This window comes from Macaca nemestrina, chromosome X (genome assembly GCF_043159975.1).
Source record: "Macaca nemestrina isolate mMacNem1 chromosome X, mMacNem.hap1, whole genome shotgun sequence".
NCBI lineage: Eukaryota > Metazoa > Chordata > Mammalia > Primates > Cercopithecidae > Macaca > Macaca nemestrina.
The window spans coordinates 151,415,556-151,442,327 of NC_092145.1; the positions used below are offsets into that span (position 1 = coordinate 151,415,556).

At 45.1% G+C, this 26,772-nt stretch overlaps 1 protein-coding gene across 2 annotated transcripts in view; it reads right to left on the reverse strand.

Annotated features, from left to right (window-relative positions):
* The window catches only part of LOC105478105 (transducin beta like 1 X-linked), a 257,027-nt gene extending 235,942 nt beyond the window's left edge, over positions 1–21,085 (reverse strand). Inside the window, exon 1 of one of the 2 annotated variants that reach the window (XM_011735088.3) lies at positions 20,918–21,085. The gene's annotated coding sequence lies outside the window, so the exon portion shown is untranslated. Of the gene's footprint in view, positions 1–18,936; positions 19,327–20,917 lie in introns of those variants that run through there. The other variant, XM_011735087.3, reaches the window with a different exon arrangement.
* Positions 21,086–26,772: the final 5,687 nt, after the last annotated feature.

Sequence of the window (26,772 nt, forward strand, 5' to 3'; positions counted from 1 at the left end):
ACTTCTCAGTTCAAGGCATCCTCCTGCCTCAGCCTTCCAAAGTGCTGGAATTCCAGGCATGAGCCACCGTGCCTGGATGCTCTCTGTGTTTTAACTCTGCAAGTGGTTCTAATACATGATGAAGTTTGAGAACCACTGTACAGCCATGTAAACATTTACAGCAGCATTATTCATAATTGTCACAATAAGAAACAAGGAAACAACCCAAATATTCAACAACTGGTGAATGGATACACAAACCATAGTGCATTCATACAGGATGGAATCCTACCCAGCGATAGAGAGGCATGAGTTAGTGACACGTGCAACAACATGAAGCCCCAAAACCATGATGCTGAGGGAAAGACGCCACGCAAAATAATGAGTACATACCATGTGATTTCAGTAATACAAATTGCTAGAAAATGCAATAGTCACAGACCGCCCACCAAAGGCTGCCTGGGGAAAGGGGTATAGGCAGGGGGAGAGACATTACAAAAAAGCACGAGTAAACTTTGGAGAGTGATGGAAATATTCTTTATTTTGATTGTGGTGCTGGTTTCACAAATATGGGGGGGGGGTGTGTATGAAAAAACGAGCCAGGCACGGTGGCTCACACTGGTAATCCTAGCACTTTGGAAGGCCAAGGCAGGAGGATCACTTGAACCCAGGAGTCTGAGACCAGCCTGGGCAACATAGGGAACCCTCATCTCTACAAAAAATAAAAAAATCATCCAGGCATGGTGGCATGTGCCTATAGTCCCAACTACTCAGAAGGCCGACGCAGGAGGATTGCTTGAGCCCAGGAGATTGAGACCAGCCTGGGCAACATAGTGAGACCTTGTCTTTTAAAAATGTATGTAAATAAAGAAATAAAAAAGAAAAAACAGATTAAAATTGCACACTTCATACAAGTCTAGCTTACTGTACTTCGATATACCTCAGTAAAGATACAAAAATAAGGAAAGCAGATGGTGTGAAACAAATATAATAGGAGTCCATTCGGATAAAGACCCAAGACTACCTATTAGCATATGGACAGCTGAAAGTGCTAGAAACACATCTATAATGCTGCACTCCAGACTGAATCCCCTGCCAGAGGGGAAGGAAGGGAGAACTCCACACTGCTTGGGTTCTTTGAAATTCACATAGATGCAGTATCACCTGGGTGGGGGTGGGAGGGATGCACTTAGGGGCCGGCAAAAAGACTTCAAAAAGACCCGCATAGGAGTTTGTTAAGAGCACAGATCAGGGCTTGTTGGAGGGTGGAAAGCAGAGCCTGGCAGGCTTCAGGGGGAGGGAGGAAAAAGCCCAACCAGGCAAGAAGATGGGAGGAGGGTCAGCTCTTGTTGGGGGGAGTTAGGTAAAAGAAGGCAGGCAAATGTGGGCACTGGTTCTTCAGGGAACAGACACGGATGAACATGACCACCAGATCAAAGCCAAGGGGCACTCGCGGTTTCTCCATCTACACAGTCATTTCATTGTTCATTTGTAAATGAATACTTCTGAAGGGTTTGAAAGTCACTTTTTTCTTCTAAACTGAGCTCCGAAGTCTTGTTGGTCTTTTTGCTTCAGAAAAAAATCCCTACTTCCATGGAATGTATGAAAACTAAAAGATGCTTGTATTGCTTTCAAAGCCCCATGGGATTTTTATTCCTTCAACTTCATTACATCTTCATAGAGGATGTAAATACCTCATTTACAGCTACCACCAGGTGCAAAGCTTCTAAGGCAGGGTTTCTTAATTTCTGCAATGCTTTTGGGGCTGGATGACTCTCTTGAAAGAGGAAGGACCTTCCTCTGCACTGCAGGAGGCTATCCCTGGCCTCCACCCACTAGATGCCAAGAGTACACTTTCCTCATTTATAACAACCAAAACTGTTCCCTGGGAGCAAAACTGTAACCGCCTGAGGGGTTCTTCCTGCCGGCTGCATGAAGAACATGGCATTTTAGTACAGAAAGAGTTTAACAGACACAAGGCCAGCCACACCACATGGGAGATGGAATAACTAAGGGAAAGGCAATAATTAAGGGAAATGAATAATTAAAAGAAAGGTAAGATGGGGGGTGGGTTAGCTCAGATCTCTTTCACTGTCATCATTCTCTCACTGATACAACTTTTGCAAAGGTGGCTTCAATCCTCCCTCTGGCTTTCATACATCTTATCTTAAGGTGCTGGCTATAGAGATAGAAAAAGGGTGACGATCACTCTGGCTTCTTCCTGCTGACAGGGGGCACAGTTGCAGGGGCTGGTCCCAGGGGAATAGGAGTGCACTCACCACTTTGCAGCTACCTGCATGTACTCACAGGTGTATGACAAAGATGTTAATGTTCTTACTCACAGTTCTAGTACAACACTTAAGTCAACAGTAGACTATAGGTTGTTAGAAAGAGAGACTGGGATAAACAGGAAAGAGTAAATTTAAATATACTGTCCCATATCTTTTTAGTCAGTGTCCAAGTCTTAAGACTAGATCAGTTAAACAGCTGTTTCCCATATCAGGAGGTGGCACTGCAGATAGGCTAAGCCCCTGTAAGAGGCATTTCCATAGACACGGAAGAAAAACAAAGATTAACATTGGGCACAATGTATCCAGACGTTAGATTCAAAACATCTTTAGTTACAGAGGAGGAAGGTGGTAGCAATCTGACATGTTTTTCTCTTATAATAAGCTTCAGCTTGTAGGACCTCAGGAAAGAGGTAGTACAATTATTAAGGCCAAGTTAGAAATGAAAGAAAAATTTGAAAGCATTAGTTTGGGGACTTGTAGTCCAGAAAGAATTTGGGATTCAGTCCAAATGACAGAAAATAATAAAAATTCAAAAATAGTGAACAAGACTAGATTCTAACAACAGGTGTTCTACAGTTTTTTTCTGAAACATAATTTATCTTTCCAGTCCCTATTTTTACTAAAGACAAATCACATTAGGACTAATTTATGTGCAAAAATAAGTTCTATTCTTACTATACTTGGCCCAAGTGTTTGCATAAAGTCAGCAGGAACAATCATTTGCCACATAGGCTCCTTTTTAAAATTGGCTTTGCTACAACTTTATTCCCTAAGAAATCTCAGATTAGACTTCAAAGCATTTAGCCCAGCCACAGATTTATCTGTGCCTGCAACTACTTCTATTAATTGGGTGAATGCCTCACCTCAAGAGCTCAAGATAATTTGGGGTTCCCTGACCTGTCAGAAAGTGACATTCTTTACTCAGGAACCTGTCCAGGGACAGTGTAGACAAGGTATGAGGCCAGCTTACCCAAGGGGCTTTTATTGGCTCTGTAAGTCAACTTTGAGTCCTTAAAGCAATCTGAAAGTCTGCCATTCCAACCAAAGCTTTGGTAAAATAACCAGTGTCTCCAATTGTGTCCTGCTACAAAAGACAACAGATTTGTATTTAACAAATAACTATAACATCATACATTAAGTGTACTTGCAAACAGTTTTCAAATTCTAGAGAAATCAGGTAGAGAGAGAAATGTGCTTCAGATTTTGTTCACAAGAGCATACTTTATCCAATTGTTAAAAGCTATAAATAGCTCAAAAGAAAAAAAAGGTTTTCTGGACTCTGAAAAACAAAAGAATTAGCAATGTTTCAAATGAAAAGCCATAAAAAGATTATTTTGGTCTTCCATTAGTTCAGTCCATGTAATTAACTCCTGTTCTGCTCGATATCCATGAACACATTAGCTCTTAATGGGAGCCTTGGAAGTTTTTCCTGTATTTTAAAGTCACAAACTCCAAAGTTATCAGAAAACTGTCACAGTCCTATAGCTGATTATAAAACCACCTTGAAAATAACCAAAGCAAAACAATTGTGCATGACAAAAGTTTCAGAACAGCCACAGTTAAGGTCTGGTCATCTCTGTGGCATACAATAATTTAACATAACAATCATAATTATTACTGATAACATATATTAAGACATATCAGAATTATAGGAAATCTTATACAATTCTGAAACACAAACTAGCAACACATTCCTACAAATACAGTCCAACACTACTGCATACCTGACAATGCTTACTGTTATAGTTTTAATACATCAAATAAGCCAAATATGTCTCTTTTGGACTTTAGAGTATTTAATATCTGGAAGGTTAACCAGATTAAAAAGCGGGGGGGCTTAATTTATATTTTGACTTTGGGAAGGTTTGTCAAATATCAAAGGTTTAAACACTTGATACTACAAAATAAAATCCCAGGTTACTAGAAGCCATTTATTTAGCCATAATAACTCAAGAATTTTTAAAAGGCAAAAATCTTCACTCACTGATAGAGGGGAAACTCAACTTTGCAAACAGGGCAAAATAAAGACAGCATGAGGCTCCTCTCTCCTCGTTTTTCTGTCATTCATTCAAAAGTCAAAACAAAAAATATTCAACCTACAGAAAAACTAAATAATCCCCTTCGAATCTTAGCCAACTTGCTCATACCCACAGAACTTCCTTTACAAGATTAATCCTTTACAAACCTTTTCAACTTGCTTAAACTTTGTTTTGTCCCGTCACTCTTTTAAGATGATCCTTAAAATCCTCTGAACCAGACAAAATTATATTCCCTTTTACAAAAACCGTATTCCCATGCCTTCTTACAGCCTCCCACAAGACACATTCTACTTTCCCGCCAGGTGCAGTGGCTCACGCCTATAATCCCAGCACTTTGCAAGGCCGAGGCAGGTGGATCACCTGAGGTCAGGAGTTTGAGACCAGCCTGACCAACATGGAGAACCCCATCTCTACTAAAAATACACAATTAGCTGGGAGTGGTGGCGCATGCCTGTAATCCCAGCTATGCGGGGGGAGGCTGAAGCAGGAGAATCGCTTGAACCCGGGAGGCAGAGGTTATGGTGAGCCCAGATCATACCATTGCACTCCAGCCTCAGCAACAAGAGCGAAACTCCATCTCAAACACACACACACACACACATTCTACTTTCCTTCTACACTTTGCATGTAAAACTCTTTCTCCAGTAGTCTCAAATATACATGTTACAATCTTAACTTTCAGCAACTTTTATTTTTGGTGAAAAACCTGGTAAATAAGCAATTTTAACCACGTATAAAACTGCAGAACCCATGATTCTTCCCAGCCTAGCCAGGGACGGCTACCTCCATGTGTCCCCAGGCCTTACCTAGAATCTAATGGCTGTAAGACAGACAAGTCAAACAATTATTAAAAGTCACAGAAGCAGTTTATGACCTTAAAACATCCAGCAAAGAGTATGTGACCTGCCTAATTTTAGACAAAATGTGTGAACTTTGAAGACATTTTTATTTTACTTCACAAATAATCTTTAAACTGTCTTTATTTTTGAAAGATCAGAGTCAAGTGATGTAAAGCCATTAAAGTTTCCATTTTCTGACAATGTTTAAGTGCTTATTTTTCTTTAAGCCAATTTTATTTCATTTCTGAGACAGAGTCTCACTCAGTTGCCCAGACTGGAGTGCAGTGGTGTGATCTCAGCTCACTGCAACCTCCGCCTCTCAGGTTCAAGCGATTCTCTTGCCTCAGCCTCCTGAGTAGCTGGGATTACAGGCGCATACCACTACACTCGGCTAATTTTTGTATTTTTAGTACAGATGGGGTTTCACCATGTTGGTCAGGCTGGTCTCGAACTCCTGACCTCGCCTTGGCCTCCCAAAGTCCTGGGATTATAGGCATGAACCACCGCACCTGGCCTAAGACAATTATTTTGAGCTGTTTTATATAAACACTACATAACAGAGACGAATACATGGACAGAAATGAAGAATCAAGACAGAAGTCCATTGACAGAAGCATTTAGAGGGAGAACAGGGGCTTTAAAACAGTATCTGTACATATATCAGCTTTAATTAAGTCGATTTCTAACTACAGAGCTCTGAAAAGAAAAATCATTTTAAGATCTCTTTTTACTGGATTTCAGCCAGGATATTTCTGGCTTTTGAACCTTTTACTAAAGGGAACTTCCTATGTGAAATCGATAAGCCTTAACTAAGGGGATGGATTAACCATGAACGCAAGAGGTATCTCCAAAGAGCTGGTAAGCAATTTTTAAAAGATCTAGAATCTCCCCAAAGGTAGTTCGGCGAAAAGAAAATTTTAAAAACCTGAAAAGATATCTCAAAAGGCCAATCTTAGGTTCTACAACAGTGATGTTATCTGCAGGAGTAACTGGGAATTTGCGTATCTGACAATCTGGCAATGGTTCACGTCTTTGCCTTAGCAGGAATCAGGTTCCTCTCCTCCCCTATCCTGATGGCCTCCCATTAGCATTACAGTTTGGGGGCAAGTTTTGAGTTTGGGACAAGGCCTGTTATCATTTAAACTGCAGCCTAAAAGTCCTCCAAAGTTCACCTGGCCCAATAGCAGAGGAATATTACGGGAAAGGCGAGATGGGGAATGGGTTAGCTTAACTTACTGCTATAATTTTCTCACTGATAAAATTTTTGCAAAGGCGGTTTCAAAACTACCTTGGATTGAGGACCATAGAGCAGAGGTAGATCCTGGGAAAACATCCAGCTTCCCTCCAAGCCTGAGGCTCACAGGCTGGTGCTTTCAAGATGAAAGACAGGGGAAGCAGAAGGGAGTGTGTGCCCTGGGATCCTGTGCTCAGCTCTCCAGGGACTTAGGCCACCTTTCTACAGGTAGCTCTTTTTTCCCACCTCCTTTACTATCTCCCACTGTTAACACGCAATCAATGAGCTCCTCCTGTATGCCAGATTCCCAGCTAATTACTTCCTACAGGGTTTCACATTTAGAGCCTGCAACAAGTCCATGGTTATCCTGATTTTACAGATGAGGAAACTGAGGCACAATGACTGTTATACCACTATACTTGCCGTCTTTCCCCTTTCCCCACCTTCCTCTCCTGGGGAGGAAGCAGGGAAGGCAAAGTCACTAAATCAGGTCTCACCATCCGGGAAGTTCAACCAAGCACAGAGATACTCATTCTTGGAAACACAACTCTAAAATATCCACAAAAGGGGAATCTATAGAGACAGGAAGGATATTTGTGGTGGCCCGTGGCTGGGAGGTGGGAGTAGAAATGGGTGACAATCAAGCAGGAGTGATATTATTGGGAATTGAAAATGTTCTAAAACTGGATCATGGTGATGTCTATACAACCCAGTAAATTTACTAAAAATCACTGAATGATACACCTCAAAGAGGTGACTTCTATGGCATGTCATTTATACCTCAATAACAATGTTTAAGAAAACTGACTTAATTTTAAGGCAGACTCAAGAGTTCCAAGTTAAATGACATATCACTGCAAGCTGACATCTTGGCAGGCCAAGGGCAGACATTTATGGCAAAGCCAAATGGAACAAAGTAACACAGAGCTTGCAAAGGGGATGAGCGCCCAACCTGAATACACAACGTATCTAAGTCAACTCCAGGAGATAGAGAAAGCCAAACACCAGCAACTGCCCAACCCAGTGGTGTGGACCCAAAGAATTTCCACTCCAATGAACATCTGGGCCACCAGAAACCCATACAGAAAAATATATTTGTCCAAATACAGAACATTGAATGGAAAAGCAAACAAAACAGGAAATTAGAGAAGGTTGAACATTTACTTTTAGATAGCAAACTACGAATCCAGCCCAAACTTCTCTCACAGCAAACGCCATGCAGAAAAATGGGATTAATGATCCCGGGGCTTGGTCCTCTGTTGTGCCAGACACATACTATAAAGGAAAGAAAATTCAAAAAGGACAACATCCTCTGTGTTTTTATTATGCTTAAAAATGAACTGGGAAATAATGGAAACATACAATATCTTGTTTCAACTAACTTTTCTAAAAACATGTCCAGGATATTCAAAAAATTACAAAACGTAACTAGAAACTATCTAACTACTGGGTGGATATGAACAGTACTGACTGAGATAAAAATGAAATGTTTCCATGAGCTAATCTTATTCTATATTTAGTCTGAGTACACTAATATAATTAACTAAGGTTATATAATTTTGCTAACTTCAAATTTTCAATTATAAAGCTTCACATACAATTATCTGAACTAAAATTGATTTGCTTTTTATTTTTGTAGAAAGATGAAAACGGCTAATTTTAATAATCCTATCTTCCTAATAAGAAGTTACTGCCTTCATTGATATAAATTATGTAGATGGTGCTTCAACAATGCTCTCAAGTTTGTTTTCATAGTCTCTTTCAAGGTTAGTTTACTCATGTCTCGTTTACTCCCATGTCCCAGGGGCTTTTACCATTTGGCCTTCCCATTCCCCTACATACCTCTGTGCCTCAAACTCCCAGAAACTAAACCTAGACAGCTGCCCCTCAAAAGCACAGAAAGTGTGCACTTAGGAAATAAAGTCAACTCTGGTGCAGGCTTCAGAGGTCAGCCCACTTAGGGTCATTCTCTGAGATACACTTCTGAGATACTGTATAGGGTGATTTGGGTGGCAAATAAGCAAGTGAATAATTAAGAGTGCCATCACTCAACAACGAAAACAGGAGAGGATTCCAGTTCACAGCTGAAGCAATTCAGTGGTTTCTCACCGACCTGCTTCCAATATGAAATCAAGACCAGTTTAAGGCTCAAAGCATCTGGCTAAAAGCAAAATACATTCTGCCATCTCTTTCCTCTTACAGGGGTTGGGCTGTGGAGTCAGATAAGGTATATTCCCAAATATACTCTGCATCTGCTTTATAGTTCATTATAACTAAATTTCTTACTGGGGTCTAAATGCATTGGTCTCCGGAGAGTGGAGACAGGTGCATCAATCTAGACAGTAAAAAATTCTACTTCCTGTTTCTCCTCTCTTCACAGTGAGCGCCTTCTGAGTATTACTATAAAGAGAAGCAACAGGTTTTTTAGAAAGTGGACATAAATATTTCAGTTTATCAAAGGACAAATGGAGGTCTACATAGATTCTGATAAGCATTAATCATGGTCGGCATTAGGTATCCTGTTGGTACACAGAAATCTACAAGTACTGCTCCTGGCAAGCTTTTTAACGCACTGCACAAGTGTATGAGCATCATTTCATATAACAAAGTTATGTTGTGAATTCAGTATTCACAAAGGAGAAAATAGATGCAAACACCAAAAATTACACACAAAAACTAAAGCTGACATATCAATTCTCTCGAGTTAAACAAACTAAAAACTGGTCTGGAAACCCAGAACTACTTGAGGTTGGCATTTCATCTCATGAAAACCATCAGCCATTCTAAGCAAATGAGCTCAGCCAGAAGACCTTAAATTTAGAGATGATTCCTATTTCTCACCTCCATAGCCCACAATGTGGTCTGAGTTGTGAATATAATTTTTATGTTTATTCACTCTGTAAACACCAGTAGTGTAGCAGCAACTCAGAAAAAAAAAAACAAAAAACAAAAAACTAATGAGGCCAGGCGTGGTGGCTCATGCCTGTAACTCCAGCACTTTGGGAGGCCAAGGCAGGCAGATCACTTGAGGTCAGGAGTTCGAAACCAGCATGGCCAACATGGTGAAACCCCATCTCTACTAAAAATACAAAAATTAGCCAGGCGTGGGGGTGGTGGGCACCTGTAATCCCAGCTACTTGGGATGCTGAGGCAGGAGAATTGCTTGAACCTGGGAGGCAGACGTTGCAGTGAGCCAAGATCGTACCACTGCACTCCAGCCTGGGCGACAGAGCCACACTCCATCTCAAAAAACAAAACAAAACAAAAAACTATGAGAAATGCAAAAACCAAAACACTTAATAACCATGATAGATGAAATATGTCTCAAAAACAAAGACAAAAACAGCCGGGCGCGGTGGCTCACGCCTGTAATCCCCAGTACTTTGGGAGGCCAAGGTGGGTGGATCACCTGAGGTCAGGAGTTCGAGACCAGCCTGGCCAACATGGCAAAACCCCGTCTCCACTAAAAATACAAAACTTAGCCAGGTGTAGTGGCAGGTGCCTGTAATCCCAGCAACTTGGGAGTCTGAGGCAGGAGAATCGCTTGAACCCAGGAGGCGGAGGTTGCAGTGAGCTGAGATCATGCCACTGCACTCTAGCCTGGGCGACAGAGTGAGACTCTGTCTCAAAAAAACAAACAAACAACCAGATTTAAAGATTTAAAGCACCCTAGGACTTTTATCCCAACTCAATTCCGGTACAATCTCATGTTGATGTCTTTGAAATTCTTAACAATTTCTGCAGCAAAACGCCTAATTCTCCAGAGCCCTGAGGGCATCCGTCTGATGAAATCGGCTGATTTATAAACAGAATTCAGTGATTATTCAACCACTGCAGTCATAAAATGCTTAAAAAGCATAGCATTGTTCCAAGGTTTCCTCATGCACCTGCAAACGAGGTACTGTCATCTAGTTCCGAAACATGGGTATTTTTTCAGCTTTAAAAACAACACACAAAATACAATAATAGATCCAGTATGTGCATGGTTCCCCGTTATTGCATATTCTTTCTTCCCTAAGCCAAATCACTAATATCTGTACCTCTGGAGCAATGTCCAATCCTTAGGCTGGTGGATCTCAAAGTTACTTAATGCACATACATGTGCGTGCAAGCGCACACATACCTTAGCAGCTGAAGCCAGAGGAAACGGGAGTACAACTGTGTCCCGCCTGCATGCAGGGACGTTAGTATCACCCCCTCTTCCAGCCTTTGGGGACCTACATCATAAATGTTTTTTTTCATCATATATCCTTTTCAGTAAAAAAGTTTTCAGAAGGTGCTCCTAACTCATGTAATTTATTTATTAAATATATAAAATACTCAAGTAACATGCATTTCATGGACAAGAAATATATTTTTTACAAGTATTAGTGATTTTTTTAATGGACATTTTCATAATTTCTTCCTGCATCCCAGTAAATCTTGCTGTGCACCTGCCAGAGGGCATGAAACTCACTAAGACCCTTTTGGGAATTAAAATCTGAAACAAGTCATTTCTGTCCCCTGTCCCTCCCCCAAATTTAGAGACTACTGGCTTAAAGGAATTACACTCAGTCCCATAAAATTAATCACAGTATCCTGTGACATGTAATACCCACAAGCATCTCTCCTTGTTCTCATCTGGTCTACAATAATTTCTGTCATGTACTGGACAGGGAAGATCATTCATTCTTATTTTCATGAACTTCTGAACTGAGTGCATCTCAAAAGTTAGGCTTTCTGAAGTATCCTAAGACAGATCCTTGAAAATGGCTGAAGCTGACATAGAACTACCATGTCTTGAAAATGCAAGCTGAATCTGACATTTCCTTCATAATCAAATTGGGAATTAAACCAAACCCCCTTCAAAGGTGGGGGACAAAACTGTCCCAAGTGAGAACCATTAGTTGGCTGCAACATTCCAGAGCTCAACGTTGAAAATACTGTTCCAATAAGCAAGCATCTTTTCTACCTTCATGTCTAAAGCTTCCCTTTCTCCTGAACCCAGCGCCTGTCATGCCCCATCTCAATCTCTCTGATCCCATCGGACAAGAACAAACCTAGACAAGAAAAGGAAACAGTATCCGACTTGCTCTGAACAGGGTCCTCCAGACTGTCCTGCTATTGCCAGAAGTTGGCAATTGCTGTTTTCAAGTTTATAGTTTTGAATTCTTGAGTTTTTATTAATATGGAGCTGGCATTACAGTTGTGTAGGATTCAAATGCTTGATAAGATTCTGTTGAAAAAAGAACTGAAGGCAAGGACACAAGGTTATTCCATTCCCCAAATGAACCAAACGGCAGGGACGTCAATTTCCTATTCAGGGACACCAACTCCCTATGCTTTTGGGAAATACAACCTGAAACTGTGAAGCCACCTGGACTTTTATAGCAGCTGGGAATTACCTTTGCATATTGGCACTACCGATTTTTACATGGCCGACTTTGGCGACAGTTCTCCACTCAACTTCATTTCTCATCTTTACATAGATGACAAGATAACAGGGATAACTGAAGGAGCACAAGCGTCCAGGTTGAGACAGAATTACCCACAGTGCACTAGAAACTGAAATCATGACTCAGTCCTGCTGAATTTTCCTCCCGCTCTGAAAATGATTTTTTTTTTTTTTTTTTTTTGAGATGGTGTCTCCCTCTGTCGCCCAGGTTGGAGTGCAGTGGCGCAATTTTGGCTCACTGGAAGCTCCACATCCCAGGTTCACGCCATTCTCCTGCCTCAGCCTCCCGAATAGCTGGGACTATAGGCGCCCACCACCATGCCTGGCTAATTTTTTGTATTTTCAGTAGAGACGGGGTTTCACCATGTTAGCCAGGATGGTCTCGATCTCCTGACCTTGTGATCTGCCCTCCTCAGCCTCCCAAAGTGCTGGGATTACAGGCGTGAGCCACCATGCCCAGCCTCTTAAAATGATTTTATGTGGTCTTGCCATATTAAAGTATATGTTGGCCAGGAACGGTAGCTCACAACTGTAATCGCAGCACTCTGGGAGGCCAATGCAGGAAGATTGTTTGAGTCCAGGTGCTCGAGACCCTCCTGGGCAACACAGCAAGACTCTATCTCTAGAAAAAAACTGAAAATTAAAAAAAAAAAGAAAAAAAAAAAAAAAAAAGCTGGGCATGCTGACCTGTGCCTGTAGGCCCAGCTACTTGGGAGGCTAAGGCAGAAGCAACACTTCAGCCCAGAAAGCCGAGGCTGCAGTGAGCTATAATCAGGGCAACAGAGCAAGACCCCATCTCTAAAGATAAATAAATAAATAAAGTATTTGTTATTACTGATTTAAGAAATAAAATGGCATCGTGTACAATGAGCTTCTTTTTGTCCAAATTCCCATCTATCAGGAAATTCAGACAAGCAGAAATGCTTGCAGCACTGAACAATACTGCACGTTCACATGGACTCGAAAGCCTAACAATAGGCAGGTCCCTAATTGCAATGAGTCAAGCTTCCCTAAAGGGGACACATGCCCTTCTCTTCTTGCTCCGACATGATGGTGCTGGGGATGCCATTTCAACAGACCTGAAGGAAGGTTTCGGCGTCTTGGAGAGCTGGCTGGGAAGGTTACCGGGCAGGAGAGAGCCTCACCTCCTCCCCACTCCCGTATTCTAGCCTGGGCAGGTGTTCAGAAAGGAAAGAGCCCTGTGCAGGCTATCTGGGGTCATAATCTCCGTTCCAGGCTCAAGGGAAACAAGCAGAGAAAACTCTCATGTTTTCTTTAAAGCATTCCGGCTACATCCACCACGATAGGAAAAATGACAAGAATTCAAGGCAGACACCCAGGTCAAGAATAAACACTGTGAGTTTTGCCGTGAGCGCTGTTTGTGCTTCTTTCACAGGATCTCCTGGGACTGGAGAACTGCCGCTCTCCCAGGAATCACTCAGAGGCACCCAGTAGCACCCAGCGCCCTCTGACTCGATGTGGGTTTCTAAACTAAAACGCGCAACTAACTTATCCATGTTTACCAAAATACTGCTTATTTTAATCATGGGAAAACTGATACTCTAGGCACGGGTCATAAACAACTGTCACTTTATCCCAATGTTTAGTTAACATAAAACCATCATCCTTAACCAGTCTGAAAAAAACATGGCCTCCCAGACCTTGAAGCAGGGTCCATCTTCCAAACCAAATCTTCACACCTGGGAGGGAGGAGAAGGCTTGAGGCCACTCATCCAGCCCTTTAACTCTACACGGTAGAACATGCACAGGTTCTGTGACTTCGCACAACCAGGCAGACCACCTCAGGCAGGACAAAAGTCACCAAAATGCCAGGACAAGGATTATATTAGAAAACACGCCACTTCATGAGGTCACAGAAAGCGACATTATGGCCCAAAGTAAAATACAGGTTAGCAGCTCCATAGAACCACAGACGTACGAATTCATTTTTTTATTTCTATAACAAATGCAAAAACAACTTGATATTTTTAGCCTATTTTATATTTACGTGATTAACCCATTGGGAAAACGGCAAAGGTTCTTAATGAACATGTATCCTGTTTTTAAACTAAAGCCATGACTATAACCTTCCGATACATTTTACATATGAAGTACCTTTTGGTAGGAATGTGCAATAAAGGTGAGGATAACATCCTCTAAAAGGACATCAGAGTCCAGGCGTGGTTGCTCACACCTGTAATTCCAGCACTTTGGAAGGCTGAGGCAGCTGGATCATCTGAGGTCAGGAGTTCAAGACCAGCCTGACCAACATAGTGAAACCCCACCTCTACTAAAAATACAAAATTAGCCGGGAGTGGTGGTGCATGCCTGTAATCCCAGGTATTTGGGAGGCTGAGGCAGGAGAATTGCTTGATCCTGGGAAGTGGAAGTTGCAGTGAGCAGAGATCATGCCACTGCACTCCAGCCTAGGCAACAAGAATGAAACTCCATCTCAAAATAACAAAAACAAAAACACGACATTAAAAAATGTCCCATTTAAACCAGTGAGGCAGTAAGAACTAACTGGCATAGAACAAAGAGCAAACAGGCCGAGCGCGTTGGCTTACGCCTGTAATCCCAGCCCTTTGGGAGGTTCAACAGGTGGGTCACCTGACGTCAGGAGTTCAAGACCAGCCTGACCAACGTGGTGAAACCCCGTCTCTACTAAAAATACAAAAAAATTAGCTGGGCGTGGTAGCACATGCCTCTAATCCCAGCTTCTCCGGAGGCTGAGGAGGAGAATTGCTTGAGCTTGTGCATCGAGATCGCGCCACTGGACTCCATCCTGGACGACATAATGAGACTCCGTCTCAAAATAAAAAAAAAAAAGAAAAGAAAAAAGAGCATATAACATATAACTAAAAGAGTATAATTGGATTGTTTGTAAGGCAAAGAATAAGTGCTTGAGGGAATGGATACCCCCATTCTCCATGATTTGATTACACATTGCACGACTGTATCAAAATAGCTAATATACCCCATAAATATATACACCTACATATCCAGAAAAATTTAAAAATTTAAAAAGGAGCAAAGCTTTAGCAGCCTCAACAACACACCTGATTTTTTTCCACTGTGGTTTCTTAGATTAAGGCGCAAAGCTGTTCTTTTCCTTGCTTGTGATAACATCTACAGTGCAAAATGTGCTGTTCTAAGAAAAGCAGGTTGGCCAAAGCATACAAAGGCATGAAGTTCGTGTGTCATGAGAGAGAGGAGGCAAAGGTGGTGCTGGAAGAGCGGATGGATTCACCTAAGGCATTCCACCATGTGTTACATTCAGATGGGATCCCCAAGACTTCCAGAGCACAGCAGATGGGCAGGTGCCCCAGATTCGGGGGTGGGGGCGTGCCTGTGGAGGAACTGTGGGAGACAGAGCCACGAACATCTCTGGGCTGAGGAGATTGTTCTCTCTCTTGATTATGATGGTAGTCACACGAATCTATGCGTGTGTCAAGACTCGTAATACACCCAAAAAGCCAAATTTAGTATATGGTAATTTAAATAATAAAATTATATAGATACAGCCCTAAAATGTAAGAGGGAAAAGATAAGGGAAAAAAGCAAGCAAACTACTAGACACCATAGTGACTGATGGTGATACCTTTCTAGACCCAATTCCCAACTTCAGAAAACAGGAAACTATAAGCATGTTAGGCTAGCTGGGCATGGTGGCTCATGCCCGTAAGCCCAGCACGTTGGGAGGCCAAGGAGGGAGGATCACCTGAGATCAGAAGTTCAAACCCAGCCTGGCCAACATGGTGAAACCCCACCCCTACTAAAAATAAAAACATCAGCCGGGTATGGTGGGGAGTCCCTGTAATCCCAGCTACTCAGGAGGCCAAGGCAGGAGAATCGCTTGAACCTGGGGGGTAGAGTGAGCCGAGATCGCACCACTGCACTCCAGCCTGGACTGTGAGAGAGACTTCGTCTCAAAAAAACACCAAACAAACAAACAAACAAAAAAGGCATGTTAGGCTCCAAGCATTATAATAATTCTATGTCCTTCGACTGAGTAAAGTGGCTCACACCTGTAATCGCAACACTTGGGGAGCCCTTTTCCTACTGACACTTGGAAGAGGGCCTCCACGAGGAAAACGCAGGTCCACACCCAGTTGGCTCAACCTGCTTGCTAATTTAACAGCTGCAGGAAGGGAAATGTCTCCAGACATTAGCAAATGCCCCATTCAAAAGTGGGGGACAAAACTGTCCCAAGTGAGAAGCATTAGTTGGCTGCAACATTCCAGAGCTCAACGTTGAAAATACTGTTCCAATAAGCAAGCACCTTCTCTACTTTCATTTCTAAAGCTTCCCTTTCTCCTGAACCTGCCGCCTATCATGCCCCATCTCAAATCTCTCTGATCCCATCGGCCAAGAACAAACCTACATAAGAAAAGGAAACAGTACCCGACTTCCTCTGAAAACTCAACATATTCTCTCTTCCATCTTAACTTTAAATTTGTTCAAATTCCATTTGCAACGGTTTCCAATTCACTTCTGCAACCTTCAGGCATGCAGTGGATTCTCTGTAAATATTGGATGGCGATGGCTGTGTGGGAGGGGGCCAGCTTGGGAGGCGCATCCATCTGAAGTCAGGCTCCCGCTGGCCAGGCAGGCAGCAGCGCGGCGGACTCCTTAACGGCTGTCTTTCTCCCCTGGAGATCTGAAACGCCTCTCCCCAGCCTAGGCTCTCTTTGCCCTTTAGAAACCTGTGGACTTCTTCAGCCCCTTCCCACATCCAGCTTTTCTTTTGGTTCTGGTGGGTTTCATGTTTGCCAGTCTGGCCAGCATGGTACATGTGTTCCAACCCCACAGAAAGTGAGGGCAGGAGTGGAGAGGGCAAGACCGGAGGGAAAAACTCGAGTCCAGTCTCCGGCTCACTAAAAATAGTTAAGGGGGAAAAAAGTTTATCTTTCCAACTCAAAAAAAAAAAAAAAAAGTGTTTACAGTATGCCTTTAGTGTTGCTTCCTGGTTGAAACTGATTTTTCAATGCATGCGGCAGTGAAAGATTAACAACTTCTCGGATGTAACATACTAGGTTTTTCTGTTTTTCCTAAGGGAGGAAAAAAAGGCAAATCCAAGGCATCAGGAAAGCAGTGCCAGGATGGTCCTGCCTTGCCGGGCAGAGAAGCTGTGATGATCAGCTAAGCCAGGAGGCCCACAGGGCACTTGCTGCGGGGCAGAGCACCGGAATTTGGACGCCCTGCAGAAAACTGGGAGGGGGCCAGGCCCAGGTTCTAGCGGAGGTGTTCTCCTATCCAGCAGGAGTATATCGGAATATCTGAATTCCTGACACTTGGGACCTGCTGGAGATGGCCTCCCTGTGCAGGGACCATTTTCCTGCCTCTGTTCCTCACCTTAAAAGGTGAAAAAAAAATATTCTAACTAAGATGATGTTGTACAGAACCAGCGGTACTGATATAATTGATGGGAAAACTCCAGAAATTGAAACATTCACTTTTAAAAAGTATGTCTACAATAAAGTTATTATTTTTGCAAACTGTCTCCTCCTTAAAACCACTGGCAGAGAGAAGTTCTCTGAGCCCAGTAAAGGGGCAAAATGCCTGGGTGGGGGAGCGAGGGTGGCAGCACTACACCACAAATCTCCATTTTTGCCCTACAGGTGTGTGTTCTATTAAGGGCTGGAATCGCCTTAAGGGCCGGTGATCCAGCGGTGAAAAACTCGTTGTTTGTATTAGTTACCCAGCTTGGTGGCTTTCCACAAGAATCTGCAGCACATTTGAGACATGACTACCCTTTAAAATAAACGCGTCATACTGAACATTCTTCTGTATTTTATTTTTCCTAATCACATCTTTTCTAGGAAAGACTTGTAAACTTTTCATAAAATCCTCAAGTGCCACTTCCGACACCAAAGCCACTGCCTGGGACCTTAGCAGGGAGGTTGCCGTCCTTACCCCTCGCCTTCCAGGTGAAACCAGGGGCTCGGCGAATGTGTCAGGAGAGGAAAACATCCAGAAGGCAGGTCAAGTCACACATGACAATGCAAAGCAGAAACAGTCGCAAATACAATAGAGGATAGGTTTTTGTTTCTTTTCAGGTTTTGCTCCAGAACATCACTGACTGGAAAATAAACGTCAGTCCCTACCTTTGTGGAACGTCCAACGCAGCTGGCTGGGGGAACACGAGGCCTTGCAGGGAGCGAGTCCCGGCCCCGGTCTGACTGAGCACAGGCGACGCACGTGAGGTCCGGGCCCTATCCCAGCGCAGGCGGGCCTCCAGCGACCCACAGTTGTCACATATCCGGCCAGCGCTGATTCCCGAAGGCGCACTCCCCATACCCCACTCCGAGCACCGGTCCCATCCTTAGGGAAGGTCCTCCTGGGTAGCAAGGCCGGGGCCCAGGATCTGCGAGACCCACCCCACCCGCCCCGCCAGAGCCCAGGAGCAGCAACAGGTCTGCGCTCTCTCCGGGCGGCGCTCTGCAGACCCTCGACCGGCCAGGGGTGTCCCCAGCCCAGCTGTGCGCTCGGGCCGGGGAGATGGGCGGAGGACTGGGGCTCCTGACTTCCTTGACAGTTTCTGCGCCTCAGAAACTGAGCAGACGCGGGGCCCGCGCCACCTCGCCCGCCGCTTGCCTCACTTCGTAAGGCTGCGCTGGTTCCACCCGGGTCCGGGCGGGCCGGCCCGCTTCCCGGGGATGAATGGGGCTCCTCTCCCCAACAGCGGGGAAATCCCGCCACCGCCCTCCACCCCGGTCCCCCGAGCCCGCGGTGGCGCAGGTTTGCCCAGCAAGCCCCAAGATCGGCAGACAAAGGGGCACCAGAGGAAAAGCCGAGCTCTTCCATAAACTTACCGGCCACCTACCCCTCCCCAAAACAAAGAAGCCCCCCACCGACCTCTGTCTCTCCCCGCAAGGCGCGCCGGCACTTTGGGGAGCGGCCACCTCGGGGTATTGTTCAGCCTCCTGGGAGCGCGCCGCACCCCAGTCCGAGCGCCACGGGGACAGTTGGCGACCTGCGCCTCCTGTAGTTCCAGGGGCGGGTGGAGCGTCCGGGCGCCCCGAGTCGCCGGCCAGACCCTGGAGGGTCAGCGCGGGAACCGCCTCCCCGCAGAAGTTTGCGGACCCCGCGCCCGGCCCGCCGAGCCCCGCGCACTCACCTCGCCGCGAACAGCGCAACTTGTGGCGGCGCCGCGCGCCCGGCCGCGCTCCGAACCTCCCTCCGGCCGGCAGCCTCCGAGCCCCTGCCGTGCGGCGGCCGAAGAGGGCCCGGCGCCCTGGAGCAGCCGCGCGCCGCCCCCGGGCCGCCCCCGCCCCGCCGCCGCCGAGTCCCGGAGAGGGCGCGGGCGCTGGAAAGTTTCGGTGGCGAATGGCGGCCGGAGGGCGCTGCGGCGGCGGCGCGGCGGGGGCGCTGGCGACTCCTCGCTCCCGAGCGCGGAGTGGGGCCGCTGAGCCGGGCGCGGCGGCGGAGGCGGCGGCGGCGGGAGAGGGCGGAACAGCGGGAGGGACTGGCACAGGCAGTGACCTCCGCCGGGAGCGGTCGCGAGCGCGCGGACCCCAACCAGGACGACCGCCAGGGGTCCGCCCCCTCCGCCAGCCCCTCCCTCACGGCCGTGGGAGGGCACCCGGCGTCCCACCCAGCCCCGCCCCTGAGCCCCGGGGGAGCCGCGTCCCGAACCAGCCCCTCCCCCACGAGGGTAGGGACTCCGGCCCTGTCCCTCCCCCGCGGCTCCTAGAGAGGACCCGCGTCCCAACCCAGCCCCTGCCCCACGGTCGGGGGACCAGCGTCCCTACCAAGCCCGCCCCGCTCCCCAACGCCTAGGGTGGGTGAGGAGAACCCAAGCCTTTCCCGAGTTGCTCCGGTCCCGGTCCCTTCCCCGTGGCCTCCGTGGGACTGAGAGGACCCCAGGGCTACCCCCATCACATCCCAAACCCAGCCTTTCCACGACTGCCTCGAGGGGACGGGAACCTCGGCCACCCCCTCTGTTTCTGGGGGGCAGGGGAACCTCGGTCCCTGCTAAAGCGTTACCCTCCCCCACCCCAATAAGGAAGCCACCCAGCTGCCCCAAGAGAACCCCCTGCCACCTGCCCGATGGTGAATCTCCCTCAAAATAAGCGTCTTAGAAGACACCCCAGTAATCTTTACCCCACCTCAAAAAGTGGGGGCTCCGGCGGAGCCTCGACCTTTGCAAAACACCTCCCAGGAAGAGCCAGAAACGCTTAGGGACAAACTCAGACACACAAGCATAGGCGCCAGGAGCTCGGGTGTGGGGGCTGAGGAGGTTAGGGGGACCTGGGCCCTCGGGCCTCAGCACTCCCACCCCAACCCCCAGGCTTCAGCCCTCTGGGCCTTGCAAAGTGCTTAATGTTGCAATGGCTTACACGGCCTGGCCCCGGTGCACTTAAGTCCCCAGCGCTCCTTCCTCCCCTCCACGTAGGCTACTCCCCACCACTCGCGGCCTTAATTCAGTTAAACAGATCTCCACTCCCCCTCCCCAGCACCTCTGGGGTCAGCCTTGTTGAATATTTTTCAAATATTCTTGCCCCTTCCTTTACTATATAATGAGCTTCGTGCTAAGAGTCCGGTGCACTCAGCAATCTAAACTATAACCTTACTTGCTCTTCCTCGAACACTAGACCATTTGTTGTTCTGGTTGTGGGGGGAGGGGGACCCGAGGTGAGGTTTTTGTTTTTGTTTTTGTTTTTCTGAGACGGAGTCTCGCTCAGTTGCCCAAGCTGGGGTGCTGTGGCACGATATCGACTCACTGCAACCTCCACCTACCTCCCTGGTTCAAGCAATTCCCCTGCCTCAGCCTCCGGAGTAGCTGGGATTACAGGCGCACGCCACCACGCCCAGCTAATTTTTTTGTATTTTTAGTAGTTTTAGTTTCACCATATTGGCCAGACTGGTCTCGAACTCCTGACCTCAGGCAATCCGCCGGCCTCGGCCTCCCAAAGTGCTGGGATTACAGGCGTGAGCCACCGCGCCCGGCCGGAGGTGAGTTTTTAAGAGGCCGGTCCTCCATCAAAAAGGCGGACCTCAAAATTACCCTGCAAAATATTGCCGTAAAACGTCAATGATGCAAAATGACTGTTGCTACACCATCATTAGAGGACATCAATAAAAAAATACACACTTACACAGTCTCCATAATTGTGAATCAGCAGAATAGATTGTGTCTTATTACGTATCAGTTGCCATTCAAGGCCCCCCAGAAGGACTTGGTGGGGCCTTCCCTTGAGCCTGCCCTTCGTTGCTCCCGGGCTCCCTGGGCTTGTGCAGACTGATGCTGAGTATTACATGCAATCGAAAAACGAAGGGTGCAATAGAAAACCCGAGCGAAAGAGCTCATGATGCAACCCTGCCCTGGCTACACGTGCTTCCCTTCCCCCACCGCCTGCTGGTGGGAGCGCTGCGTTTTTTCCGCCTGTAGGGTCACATTGTGGTTGATTGATTCTCCTTTCGCCTTGCTCAGTCATTCAGATTTGGAAAGTAAATAACAAGTTGACATCATTACAGCTCTGGGCTTTACGCGGACGCAGCCCTCGGCTACCGCACACTCTGGAGTAGCTGCGCAGCCAACCGGCCTCCTAGCTTGCCAGACCTGCTTGTGGTTAGCAACTGGAAATTCCAAGCTAAACTTGGTTAAAAGGCCTCTTTGTGTGTTTTGATCACTTGGCAGATGCCAATCTTTTAAAGTATGGGAAAGTGGTGGAAATCATCACTCTCAAACTGGAGCACTGTGTGGCCAGGATTTATAGCTGATCTCCTGTAACTGACAAAGCAAACGAGCTCAGAATTCATCTTGACTGGTTGGTAATAGCCCAATAATCCCACCGGCCTTATTACCCGTAAAGAGTCAATATCTTTTATCATAGATTCACAGGGCCCCAAAGGACACTGTAAGACCTAAGACAGGAAGAGAGACCGCCTACATTTATCATGAACTCACCAAAATTCCTCTTTTTGAAATGCTAGATGGGCTGTAGGTAGGTGATAATTAGACTGTGTTATTTAATCTGTTTCAACGATTTTTCAAATGTGCAGTCCTATAAGGTGGGAGAAAACAAGGAAATAAAGTAGAGCCGGAAGGAGCTAGTGTATTCTGAGAAAGCTGAAGGATAACAGGGCGAGGGGTCCACAATGATGTACACAGATACCCACTGCACTAGCCATGTGCGTGTGTGCGTGTGTGTGTGTGTGTGTTGCAAACACTTATTTTCAGTTATTGACTGGAGGGAGGGGAAAACAAGAATCTGCTTGCAACAAATACCACCAGCATTCCCCATATACAGTACCCAAAATTTTAATTAAAAGGCAGTAGGAATTCACACAAATATACTCAACTAATCTTTCACAAAGGAGCAAAGGCAATTCATCCTTTTTAACAAGTGGTGCTGGAACAACTGGACACCCATATGCAAAAAAAAAAAAAAAAAAATTCTAGACATAGGCTTTATATCTTTCACAAAAATTAACTTAAAATAGAACATACTCCCTAACATAAAAGGTAAAACTATAAAAACTCTTAGAAGATAACATAGGAGAAAATCTAGATGACCTTGGGTTTGGCAATGACTGTGTAGCTAGAACACCAAAAGCATGATGCATAAAAGAAAAAAAACAGTAAGTTGGGCATCACTAAAATTTGAAAAGTCTACAAAAGACACTGTTAAGAGAATGAGAAGACAAGTCACAGAATGGGAGAAAATATTTGCAAATTCCATATCTGATTAAGGATTGTATTTAAAATATGCAGGCCAGCTTAGTGGCTCACACCTGTAAAACTCTGCTTGAGGCCAAGAGTTGGAGGCTGTTGTGAGCTATGATCTCACCACTGCACTCCAGCCTGGGCAACAGAGAAGAACTTGTCTCTAATTTTTTCAAGTGTGTGTGTGTGTGTATATGTGTGTGTGTGTGTATATGTGTGTATGTGTGTGTACATATATATGTACATATGTGTATATGTGTGTGTGTATATATATAATTCTTAAAACTCCACGATGAGAAAATAAACAACTGAATCAAAGAGCAAACAATCAGAAAAAAATCTCATCAAAGAGATATACAGATGGCAAATAAGCATACGAAAAGATGCTGAACATCATATATCATTAGGGAATTGCAAATTAAAATAACAATGAGCTACTACTACATACATTAGAATGGCTAAAATTCAGAAAACTGACAATCCCAGATGCTGACAGGATACAGAACAACAGGAACTCTCATTTGTTGCTATTGGGAATGCACAATTGTACAGCTACTTCAGAAGACAGTTCAGCAATTTCCTACAAAGCCAAACATAGTCTTACCGTACGGTCAGCAGTTGTGCTCCTAGGTATTTACCCAACTAAGTTGAAAACTTACATCCTCCAAAAACCTGCATGCAGAGGTTTATGGCACCTTTACTCATAATCACCAAACACTGGAAGCGACCAAAGTATCCTTCAATAGGCGAATGGACAAACAAACTGTGGCTCACCCACATAGTGGAATATTACTCAGCACTACAAAGAAATGGCCTATCAAACCCCCAAAACACACAAGGGAACCTTAAATGCCTATTGCTAAGTGAAAGAAGCCAGTCTGAAAAGGCCATATACTGTATTATTCCAACCATATGACATTCTGGAAACGGCGAAACAGGTAAGACGATAATAAGATCAGTGGTTGCCAGGGGTTCAAGGAGGAGGAAGGGATGAATGGGTGGAACACAGTGGATTTTTACAGTGGTGAAACTACTCTGCGTAATACTGTGATGGTGGATACACATTATTATACATATAAGTGTGTGTGTATATATACATTGGTCAAAATTCACAGAATGTACAACACAAAGAGGAAACCCTCACGTAACTATGGACTTTAATTAATAATAATGGATCAACACTGGCTCCTTAGTCACTACAAATGTACCACACTAACTTAAGATGTTAATAACACTGGAAGCTGGGGAAAGAAACACTGTAAGTCTGCACTATCAGCTCAGTTGTTCTGCAAATCTAAAGTTCTTCTAAAAAAATAGTCTATTAATAATTTTTTTGAAAAAAGAGGCCGGGCGCGGTGGCTCAAGCCTGTAATCCCAGCACTTTGGGAGGCCGAGACGGGCGGATCACGAGGTCAGGAGATCGAGACCATCCTGGCTAACCCAGTGAAACCCCGTCTCTACTAAAAAATACAAAAATCTAGCCGGGCGAGGTGGCGGGCACCTGTAGTCCCAGCTGCTCGGGAGGCTGAGGCAGGAGAATGGCGTAAACCCGGGAGGCGGAGCTTGCAGTGAGCTGAGATCCGGCCACTGCAGTCCAGCCTGGGCGACAGAGCGAGACTCCGTCTCAAAAAAAAAAAAAAAAAAAAAGAAAAAAGAAACACAGGCCAAATGCTGTGGCTCACACCTGTAATCCTAGCATTTTAGAAGGCTGAGGCAGGAGAATCACTTGAGCCCAGGAGTTCAAGACCAGCTTGGGCAACATAGTGAGACCCCATCTCTCCAAAAAAAAAAATTAGCTGGATATGGTGATCTAAGCCTGTAGTCCCAGCTACTTACTTGGGAGGCTGAGGCAGGAGGATCAGTTGAGCCCAGGAGTTCAAGGCTGCAGTGAGCTGTAACTGTGCCACTGCACTCCAGCCTAGGTGACAGAGCAAGACTCTGTCTCTTAAAAAAATAATAATAATAATAAATTAAAAATAAAAACAAACAAAAAGGAAAGAAAGAAAGAGAAAGAAAGAAAGAAAGAAAGAAAGAAAGAAAGAAAGAAAGAAAGAAAAAAAGAAAAGAAAAGAAAGAAAAGAAAAGAAAAGGGCAAAAGAAAAAAAGACAGGCGGGAGAGATATTAAACTTCTCATGACCTACTGCCTGGTTTTCACTGACTCTAGTGTCTAACCTCCCCCAGGCCCATCTAATTTTCAAAGACTTTTGACACATGGGCCAATACCTTCCATGACTGGCGCAGTCAGAAATCCCTGATCTTCCAAGGATTGACCCAAATTCCTGGGATCCACTTGCCTCACTGTTAAATTACAATCTTCATGCCTGTCCCTTTCCTACTCTTTTTTTTTTTTTTTTTTTTTTTTTTTTTGAGACAGAGTCTTGCTCTGTGGCCCAGGCTGGAGTGAGTGCAATGGCACAATCTCAGCTCACTGCAATCTCCACCTCTCGGTTCAAGCGATTCTCCTGCCTCGGCCTCCCAAGTAGCTGGGATTACAGGCACCCACGACTATGACCAGCTAATTTTTGTATTTTTAGTAGAGACGGGGTTTCACCATATTGGCCAGGCTAGTCTCTAACTCTTGACCTCAGGGGTCCACCCTTCTCGGCCTCCCAAAGTGTTGGGATTACAGGCGTGAGCCACCACCCCCGGCCTTCTACTCCACCTTTTTTTTTAAATCAAAGTTTAGGTAGATCTTATCATCATCTGTTTAGAGAGGAGAGAGGCTGAATAATATCCCTAACTTTTCATGTTATATGACTCAAAAGAAAGACCAGACAGTGCAAATAGGTCCCTAGGTACAAATTAAAAGTCAAAGCAAAGTCCAAGTTTGCTTTAAATGACAATGGTATTCAGTAGCTGCTATGCATAAAGAACCATTCATGATAAAGCAAATTATTCATATCTGTTTCCTGAACTAATTTAGTGTGGGAAACTCATGGAAGTGTTATTTGGCAACCTCCAGATATATGTGTAGGCTGCACAAAAGTCCGTTCTTGCTCTCCCAAGATATTGAAATTGAAGGCATGCTGGAAGTGATAATCTTTCCTTGATGTTTATAGATGATGACTTTTCTCTGAATAAGGGCCCACCATGAGCTTCCCATATGAGATGAGGAAGGGGGAAGGACTTTCCAACTTCATTTACAAACCTCTGATCTTTCTTTGCTTTTGAATTTTGCTTCTAATTTTCCTTAGAGAGACTAGAACCAAAACTATGAAGGAAGCTACTTGTATAGGTGGCATTATGTGAGGTGGTACTTAGAGAAGTATACGAAGAGGAGTGAAGATAAAAAGACCTATCACCTGTCATGGAGCTGAGAAAAGGTGGCTGAAAACCCCTTTTGTATCCCTTGACCTAGGTAGCCACCCAATACTTTTTTGTTGTTTTTTGTTTTGTTTTGTTTTGTTTGTTTTCCCTGATGTTATGAGCCAGGATGAATAGTTTCCTCACAAAAATTTGTATGTTGAAGTCCTGATCCCCAGTACCTTAGAATGTGACTGTGTTTGGAGATAGGGCCTTTAAGAAGGTAATGAAGGTAAAATGAGGTCATTTGGGTAGGCTCTAATCCAATCTGACTGGAGTCCTTTTAAGAAAAGGAGATTAGGACACAGACACGCACAGGGAGAAATCAGTCATCTATAAGCCAAGGAGAGAGGCCTGAGAATAACCCAACCCTGCTGACACCTTGACCTTGGATTTGATCCTCCAGGACTGTGAGAAAATAAATGGGTGGTGTTTAAGCAACCCACTCTATTACAGCAGACCCAGCAAACCAATGTATGTGAGCTGTTGCTATTCTTCTTTTTTCATTTCAAATTTTGTATGTAGTTATCATTTGAATCCTGAAAACACTTTGCATTTGGCATGGAGGTGTTCATGTACAGTATCATATTTGATTCTTCCAGATCCTCCCTGGAGACCCAATATTCAGATGATAAAATTGAACTCAAAAGGTTAAAGAATTGAGGGAAAGGCCGAGCACAGTGGCTCACACCTGTAATCCCAGCACTTTGGGAGGCTGAGGCAGGCGCATCGCTTGAGCCCAGGAGTTCCAGACCGGCCTGGGCAACGTGGCAAAACCCCATCTCTACAAAAATACAAAAAATAGCCGGATGCGGTGGCACATGCCTATAGCCCCAGCTACTCAGGAGGTTGAGGTGGGAGTATCACTTGAGCCTGGGAAGTGGAAGTTGCAGTGAGCTGAGATCATACCACTGCACTCCAGCCTGGATGACAGAGTGAGAACCTGTCTCAAAATAAATAAATAAAATAAATAAATTGGA